Source organism: Ptychodera flava, chromosome 19 (assembly GCF_041260155.1).
Source record: "Ptychodera flava strain L36383 chromosome 19, AS_Pfla_20210202, whole genome shotgun sequence".
In the NCBI taxonomy this organism is placed as follows: Eukaryota; Metazoa; Hemichordata; class Enteropneusta; family Ptychoderidae; genus Ptychodera; species Ptychodera flava.
Genome location: NC_091946.1, coordinates 14,526,165 through 14,535,546, shown reverse-complemented (window position 1 = coordinate 14,535,546; position 9,382 = coordinate 14,526,165).

Below are 9,382 nucleotides of genomic sequence, written 5' to 3'. Positions count from 1 at the left end.
GTGGGTTTAATGTGAAAACACATATACGTTGGACATACGAGGCATTGAGCATGTTAATACTGCTTAATTAAATATGCAATCACTGTGCTTTTGAACGTTCACACCGTACCGTGGTCATGAAGGATTCCCGATCTAAGCGGTATGACCAACCCGAAATTTGCCATACCTGAACCATTATTAAGGTGGAATCCGCCTCGGAGACAGGTATTCGGACTCTCAAATTTTCACAATACCAGTATTTTTGTATATAAATTGAAAATTTCAGAGATTGCGGGCATTTCGAATTTCAATTGTCATTTCTCTAGTACTACATTTTGCAAAGTGGCCCGTAATTTTCATTCTTAATTTCGATAGGGAATGGTTGAGATTTTCCTTAACGGAAATTTGAGCAAAATTTTAGATCTTTCAATTTTGAGGGGCACACTGTCTTCAAGAGGAAAGTAACATGTTGTCTTTAAGTTTGGCGAGGTAGGATACTGAAACCAATTTCTGGGCACCATAGTGTTTGAAAGCTGCATGCACAGCGAGACTTATTATTTTCCGTGAGACAGTTTGTCTATATTTGTTGTACTTGGGCCTCAGCCCAAGTACATTTGTTTTCATTCCGTGGAAAAACTCTGTAAGGTATAACCATTTCTTGCTGAGACCATGGAGGGCAAAATGTCTTGGCTTCATCTTTCTTGGCATAATAAATGGCGTAATGATGCTAACTTAATGGAAGTGCTGCTCTCAGCCAGTCATGAATAAGTGAGATGTGAATATAAATGCTTCTCTATCTGAGTTTTTGCCACAAAATCTTCTGAATATAATCAAAATGTGCATCGAAATGCAACAATATGCACCCTCCGTTTCCTAAGCGATGGCACGACCCTTGCTACACCCACTGGACGAGCCAAAGTGGGAGGGGTAATTTCAGTTTGGTCGAACAGGAGGGCTCGAGACCAGAATTTAACATTTAAACTTGAAACATGTTTAATCACTGACAAGATGTGGACTAGTGTTAATCAAAGTGAAAGTTTGAAAAGGAAAGGTTTTATATCCCGGACACAATGAAAAACATTACGACTGGAAACTGTACCCCCAGTTGAGAATAGTAATGCCCACAGCGATGGAGAACACTTATCCTTGAGCTGAGAAAACCAGACCATCATTTCGAAATAGAGCTGCAGATTCGAGAAGCTCGTTCGAAAATAGCTAGGTACACCCATAAAGGGGTGGTTTCGAGTTTTGAGGGCAAATTTCGCCTCCTTCATATAGAAATCGTACGTTTGTTTTTCCAGGAGAACACACCATTTGACACAAAATTTGCATGTAAAGGGGTCGCCAGTAAGTACGTGGTCAAATCTGGCATAAGAAACAATATGAAATGTTGGGTAAAGCCAGTCCAAAATAAACTGATTTGAACTTTTGTGTTTTGTAATTTATACCACTGCAGTAACATTACCTTTTTTTGACAACATCACACAATGTAATACGTTTTGAAACTGAATACTCCGACGTATTCTGTGTCTCCTTTGCTAAAAAATACGGTATGCCGATTACCATGTAAGGAGATGATGACGTCAAGACAGATTTGTAGTGCGTTTGGTCCTGGATGGTGCACGAAGTTTTGTCGAGGTAGCTTGTGTATTTACTAGTATTTCCTAAATGGGAGAGATTAGGGTCGATCTAAACGAAGGCCGAAGAATGTTATGATACTCTAAGCGAGCTGAACTCTAACGCGAATGGTTGGATAATTTGGAGGATGTCTAGAACCGGGGTCTAGAATGATCTCGTCTCATTAAGATTATTTGGCGGTCAGTATTGAATTTCAACTGCGTCACAAGTTTGCGAAATGAGTATTCCGTCGAACGGTCAACGAACGATGTGTTTTAGAAATCTGGAGACATGGCACATCGCATTTTTATTTTAGTATTTTATATTTTACAAAAGATTTAAGAAGCAATGATTTTGTCGAAAATCTGAAAAAAATAGGAGATTTGATCGCGAACACATTTTCACTTGGGGTCAACTAGCCCTGCGTACGATGCTGTGTGTTCCGCTACAGCTAATCGCCCGCTCACTGGCACAGCCCTGCAAAGACCCGTACGTAGGATCGGTGACTTCAAATCCATTTTGGGACTTCACGTAAAAAGCCAAATTACTGCCGAAATTCAGCGTTCTTGGGCCCAAGTCGTATCCCAGCCTACCTCAGCTACTCGGTCGCTTCCAAAAATGAGAGTCTTTTATTCACTTCTCGTAAATAACCGTCGATGTCGGCAACTCTCTCGCTAGCCCTGCGTACGATGCGTGTTAGCTGTTGCACATAGCATCGTACGCAGGGCTAGGCAGGGTCAACCGGATGCGCTATTTTGCGGGTTGCGGGCTGCGGGTTGCGGGCATGAAAAAATGTGTGTTTTTTGATATCATTTTCGCCCTTCTCACACTTCAGATTAGTTCAACCGCCGATAAAAGCACAATTTCAAAATCGTTTTCAACGCCGTTTCAAATAATTTTATTGTGGTGAACACGATTATAGTCCTAGGAAACTTTTCAAAGTCACGCTGGATCAAATGCTTGAAGGGGGCATACCGGCATGGAGCGACTATCATACTGCAGGTGCAAGTCATACGTTCATGATATTAGGAGATAAATTATTGAGAGCTGCAGAACACAAACTCATCCAAAAATATTCCTATTAGATCGATTCCTGAAAATAAGGCAACGCACCGGCGTGTTTTTCCCACTGAAATTCTCGCGTAAAATGTTAGCAGAATGTCGTTCTCTGAGGTCGCGACCTCGCTTGAACCGAAACGGCAAAGTAAACTAAGTCCTTTGTTGTACGTCTTTTTCTTTTTAAAGATTTCATGAAAAATACACGGCATTTACAATACACATCACTTCTACGCTTTTTTAAGTCACATCTTTCCTTATTCATTGCATTTAACTAGGCATTGTTTAATTTCTGTATGAGTTGCCCTGGAACCGAATTGTGAATGGATGCATTGCAGAGAATTTACTTCCTATGGCCTGATACTAGAAATGTAACAATTTTCATTCCGCGATAAGTGGCGACATTCCGAGGCGCGATTTTTTTTGTCAGTCTGGTATTACGTATATTTCTCACTCACATCCATGGCAAGAAAGAAAAGTGATTCAGATCCTAATTATTTGTAATGGCCAGGCAGCTCGGAATAATATTTATTCTGAGCTGCCTGGCAGATTTTGATTTTGATTTTTTTCAGAAACATGACGTATTTTCACCCATTTGGTTTGGTCTGTTATAGCATCTTTAGTCCAAAAAATCAAGTTTACAGCATTGTTATGTTTCAACAGCCTTCAAATATACAGTATTACGTTAAAATACACCATATAGTAGTGTTTCATTAATTTTAACCATCTTGACCTGATGGTGAAATATGGACTTCGCAGGAAAAGGGATACTGTACGATAGACCTGATCATCATTATTGATAATAGACACATTATAAAGGTTTTATTTCTTATATACTAAATGCCATATTACATATATTAGAAATCTAGCCATAATTCTAAAAACCCGCAGCCCGCAACCCGCACTTTAGCAGATACCGGGGTCAACATGGGGGTCGCAGCCATGTTGCCTCAAAACTTATTTCTGTCTGCACTCAAAACTCAAAAATGTCGGATATGAACCTGAAAAATCGATGCAATTTCGTCAAAATTCGGCGAAATTTCAGCCTATAGACAAAATTTCATCTAGGTAAGGTAAATTTACTGAAATTTGATCGACAAATAATCCTGAGCTTGAACGTGACAGCTCGCCTTCTCCGGGAAGTCAAGTATCCAGCTGCCCATACACAGTTGCCCATATGGCCAGGTTTATGAGATTGTTTGCAAGCGAGCGAGCCAATAGAGCTAGAGGTCTGATTTTTGGTATATAGGAATAACTTAGCAATACAATTATTTTGACAAAATGTCACGTGACCTCAATGACCTTTGACCTCAAATAGATATATTTGTCCACAACTCAGTAACCACAAGTGCTACACCCTTCATATTTGGTATGATGGGACACATTATGACACCACATATTGTACCTCATTAATTATGCGCATATCTAATTCTGAGCAAGCCAATAGAGCTGGATGTCCGATTTTTGGTATATAGGAATAACTATAGGGTAGAAATCTAAATATGCCCATCTAAATATTAGACATCTACCATCGAGAACAAAAGAAATTTGCTGTAATTTGAATATTTAAGGAGTTTAAGCAATTTTCACTATAAATAAAGAACCCCTGCCTCAAACTCCACAAAAGTTGCTAGACATATTTTGCCGTTGTCATGCCATTGCTTCGTTTAATAACCAGTTAATCAAATGCCTAATTGACAGGAGGAAATTCAAGACCATATTTGAATAGTAGTATATATTGTCCTCAAAATTACTCTATCACGGCCCAAGTACTCATTGCCTTCAGCAATACTGCCTATATTTGTTAGAATTGAACTTATTTCTAGAAATCTGATTCATTGCCACCGTTTCAAATATTTATGTAATTGCCGTGGATATTTTTGCACTTTTCAGTAAATGATACAAAATAAATGTCATTTCACTGTGAATAAATTTACAATGCGTTCGATTTGATGTATTCTATGACTGTATATCTGCTGGTCGAATGCTGAACTTAGTTAAGTTTGTGAGCAAGTGATGGATTTTGCCGCTGGCTATATCGTCGACAACGTAACATAGATCCGGGACCATGCGTGGCGATTACGGGTACTATGGCATTGATTTTACGCATTCAAGTGGTCAAATCGTGTCTATAATCTTACTCTTTCAAAACATTGTGAATTCTAGATAATTCAGCTTGCACCAAGGCATTTTCATTGCCGTAGATCAACACTTTAAGGCGAACTTACAATAAGAAATACGAAACATTCTTCATCACATTTGGAATTTGAGCGAAACCAACGCTTTCTCGAAAATCGTAATCTTAGGGGCAAATATTTACCATAATAATTGGCACATGCTGCTAAATACCCATGTTAGGCGGCGTAATAAATCGGCGCGCCACCACTTGATCAAATCTGACCATGTGACGGGGAGAACCGGTAACACGTGTTATGGAACAATGCTTTCATTGACAAATACACCCTCATTTGTTCCTAGATGTATATTTATCAAATATCAGCACTATTGGGCCAGTAGTTTAACAAACCTTTATGCAATTCTTCATTGAATAGGCAAGTTTCTCGTCAACAAATAGTAAACTGCCAAATGTGTTATAGTGGCACTAGCGGGGACAGCCATTGTCAAGATAGTCACGCATGTCATTAGTAAAATGCCAATTAATGCTAATTCTAGTATGCGAGCGTCTTCGACTCAAGTCCTAAGTTTCAGTTCTAAAAGGGGCAGGTTTTTTATCACCGTTATCTCTGAGCAAATTTACTAACCGTGCACAAATTTCAAAGGAGAACCACGTGTGAGAACCAGGGATTGAAGACTGCCCCTTTCAGTAGCTAGATCTAAGAACAAAATTTCAGTTGAACCTGATAAACAGGGTCTTTTGAAATTATGTCCACGATGTGACAGATAGGCGGACGGAAATATAGAAACACTGGACGACATAAACTGGCGTTTGCGAACGCGAAAGCTAACGATTATACTTTTGATGTTGGGTTGGCCTTAGTCTTCATATGGTAATCACATTAGAAATTACTGGAAGCAAGATATTAAACGGCGAAACATCCAAGCAATAACAAACTTTTGCAGCGATTTTGTTTTTCCTATGAGTCTACTTCTAAAAATCAGGACTATAGCACAACATGGGCAAGATACACCTCCATTAAACGAAAACGTTTTCCAACGGAATGTGTAAAGGAGCTGTGGTTGGATTTTCATTTACGGTCCCCGGATGAAGGAAGAACCGTGGCGTCCAGCACAGCATCCGCAATGTCGTCCTTGGAGACAGGGTTGGTCTTGGCCATCACAATATAGAAAACGCAAATCACAACATAACGAATGCTCACTACCATATAACGAATGCGCATCAAATCATCATTTTACTTCACTTAAAACAGCTACGGCTTTCCATGCTGTAGGCGATCTTGTCAAATGTCTCCTGGACTGTACTATTATTTGTGAAGAGGTCTCAAACTGATAGGCCCATAGTATGTTGGCAATTAATTCAAGACGAATCAATGAGAAATAATGACAATGGACTCGTCGAAGCACACTGTCGTTACTCACCTCAGAATTTTACCGTTTGGCCATTTTGACCCATTTCCTGTTATATGTAAACATGCAGATAGCTCCGTGACATCAACATGATATCGTAATGTTAGTTGCCTCCACATGTATTGACCTTTGACCGCTTCCATTGGAAATTGGCTTATCGAGGTGACCAACTTCTGAGCAAAAATAACCACAGCTCGTTGGCGATTTAATTGGGACTTTATTAAAAGTCTGACTGGCTTGAAAATATTCCCATTATGCGAAGGCTTTATTACAAAGGCTGGCGTTTTCTGAACCCTGAGTGTCCGGTCCCCAAAGGATGGCCACACACGTGTGATCGTATTGAGCCTTGATGTCGACAGCTAGTGAAGCTAAATTAGGGGAACATTTGAATATCGGTAACTGAATTCGTCGAGCCATTTAGCTGTCAGAACAAATATTTGTTATAATTTTATAGCTTGGACTTCATATTAAATAAAAATTTAAAGCTATTCTCATCGTATTATGCAAGTGAGCGTTATTTAACTTTCTCAAATCAGTGTTAATGTGTTTTATTCAGCTAAAGTATATCCATCACTTTACTGGGAGTTCATTGCTAGTAATTATGGTAATTTTCATGATGGTTGTTATTGAGTTTTGTAAGTCGTTCCGGTTCTGAGTGAACTGGATATGTCAGAGTGCACATGATAGCAGTAGCCAACACCCAATACAAAATGCAGTGCGGGCAGAAGATAAGCAATAGGTGTGAGTAAACATAGACGCTCACGAATCTCGGCGGCTAAGTTACAAAACACGCAAACACCGGAAACACTCACACCTGCTACTCAGCCTTTATGCCAAAGGTTTATTATAGATTGATGAGAAGAGTTCATAATAATGAGAATCTATACAAGATAATCATGTTTATGATGACAGAGCTGGCAGATGAGTCTCTAAATCTGACAAATTATTTGCAATAGGTGTCTCCTTTTCTCTGATTTCTATAACTACGGAATATTGTCAAAATTGATATATTCACGGTGTGCGATGCAAAATGCATACTGCAGTGTAAGCAAGCAATGTTGCCGTTCAACTTCGGTTTGCGTGTATCGAGTAGCGAGTGCAGCCCTTAGAATGTACAGTAGATGTGAAAAAGGGACAGTTGGACCGAGATAGACGAGTCTGCAGTTACTGTACCTCGACAAAATCATGGCAAATACACAGTGGTTATCGGTGTTTGACTGAGTGTACAGGTTTGAAAATCAATGAACCCCATACCCCTCTGCCAAGTGAAATAAAATTACACCTTCCCTTTCGCAGTAACGGTTTTTCCATTTAAAGGCCCAGTTTAATTATCGTTTTTATCTCACAGGGAATTTATTTTGTTAATACAAATTACAATTAAAAATAACAAACTCAACTGATGCGAGAACCAGGGATTAAGAAGGGCGCCTTGTTTACGATTACTCCCACGGATGGATGTTGCCCGCCCACCTTTGGCCATAATAACTGAATGATTCCTAACTAGTAACGGTGTAGACTAACCCTCAGTACCTCAGGGAGGGCATTTTTTGAGCTGCACTTTGTCAGTCGCTATGTAGGGAAAAAAACTAGCGGTTTCAGTTGCATAAGCCCACGTTGATTGGAAATCGGCACGTTCAGCTCTACAACCATGGTACTCAAGGATTAGGGTCAAATGAAGAACTCAAGCAATGAGGAGTATGTTTCTCACTCTCCCCATCTCATTTTTCAAAAGTAATCATTTTTGTTGGTAGGCAGCTGTCGGCTTGAGGAGTTACAGACAGAACGTAACTACACTGAGACTGACATGTGATCATTCCTATGTTGTTTCGAGGTTTTTGGAGGCTAGTGAGCCACAAAAAATTTCGAATACCGATTTGCACAATAAAATGATTTTATTATCATTTTGGTTGATTAAAGACCGGGGAAATTATTACCGTTTGCTACTCAGATGCATTTATCATCGCACCCTGACTCGCTCTTGGGTACGTAAGTACGTATGTACGTACGTAAGCTTACGTACCTACGTACGTAAGCTTATACGTACGTACGTACGTACGTACGTACATACATACATACATACATACATACATACATACATACATACATACATACATACATACATACATACATACATACATACATACATACGCACGCTGTAAGGGAGCCGTCATTGTTTACGGCCCGGGTCGGGGTCTGAAATGAATTTCATCGGAAACTTTGAAATTTCGAGTAGCCACCTGCCAACTATTATGAATTTGAGTTACCCCATCCCCCACCCCCGTAACACAGGAATTTTGATTGACCCCTCCGCCCCTAGACAATTACAAACGTTTAATATCAATACATGTATTTGTAAATTTAGAAAACTACAGCAATAGTAAATGCCTTTCAAATCCTGGTGTACCCTGTTAGATTATCAAGGATTATTTCATGACGGTTGAAAAAGGTGAAACCAACGAAACGAAATTCAAAGTCACAACAAAATATACACGTAAAAGCTTATGTTATAACCACTATCCAGCCATATGGTATTAATTCGGATGATAGGTATCATGACAGGGGTTCCACTAGGATATCAGACAGTGCTGAATTTGAAAGTATTGAGTGAGAACACGCAATGGACTAAGGGGGAAGTGTCAGAGGGAATGTTCCCTGTATTGATGTGTGCAATAGTTTAGTATGGTGCAACCTCAGATAAGTTTTCAATTTGTTTTTATACTACGTAAAACTGTTAGAACACCCTAAGGGGAGAACATAAGAGGAGAGTTTTATCCATGATGCATCTAAACTTTTGAGAAATTAGCGTGTGGATAGTTTCTCCAAATATTGTCAAACTTGATGTGCGGCCTGTCAACCTTCCTGTAAAGAATACCTAAGGATGAGTACATTCCATCTGTTGAAAATGAAAGTAGTGATTTTCCTTTATCGCCATAGACTTATACCCAAGTCCTCAATCCCTAATATTAAGCCAAACTTTACAGCATCGGATTCATACCGTCGTACTTCTGAATCTAGTCACAAAATTACCAATAGTTCCTTCCGTTTAGAGGGTGACGGACGGCACACCTGGTCGACTCGAACATGCAAACTGAAATTCGTTCGAATCCTGGTGGTATTCGGTCAGATCTTGATCGACTGCTAGGCAAAAAGATGGCGCACTGAAGTCAAGGCTTAACACTGACAT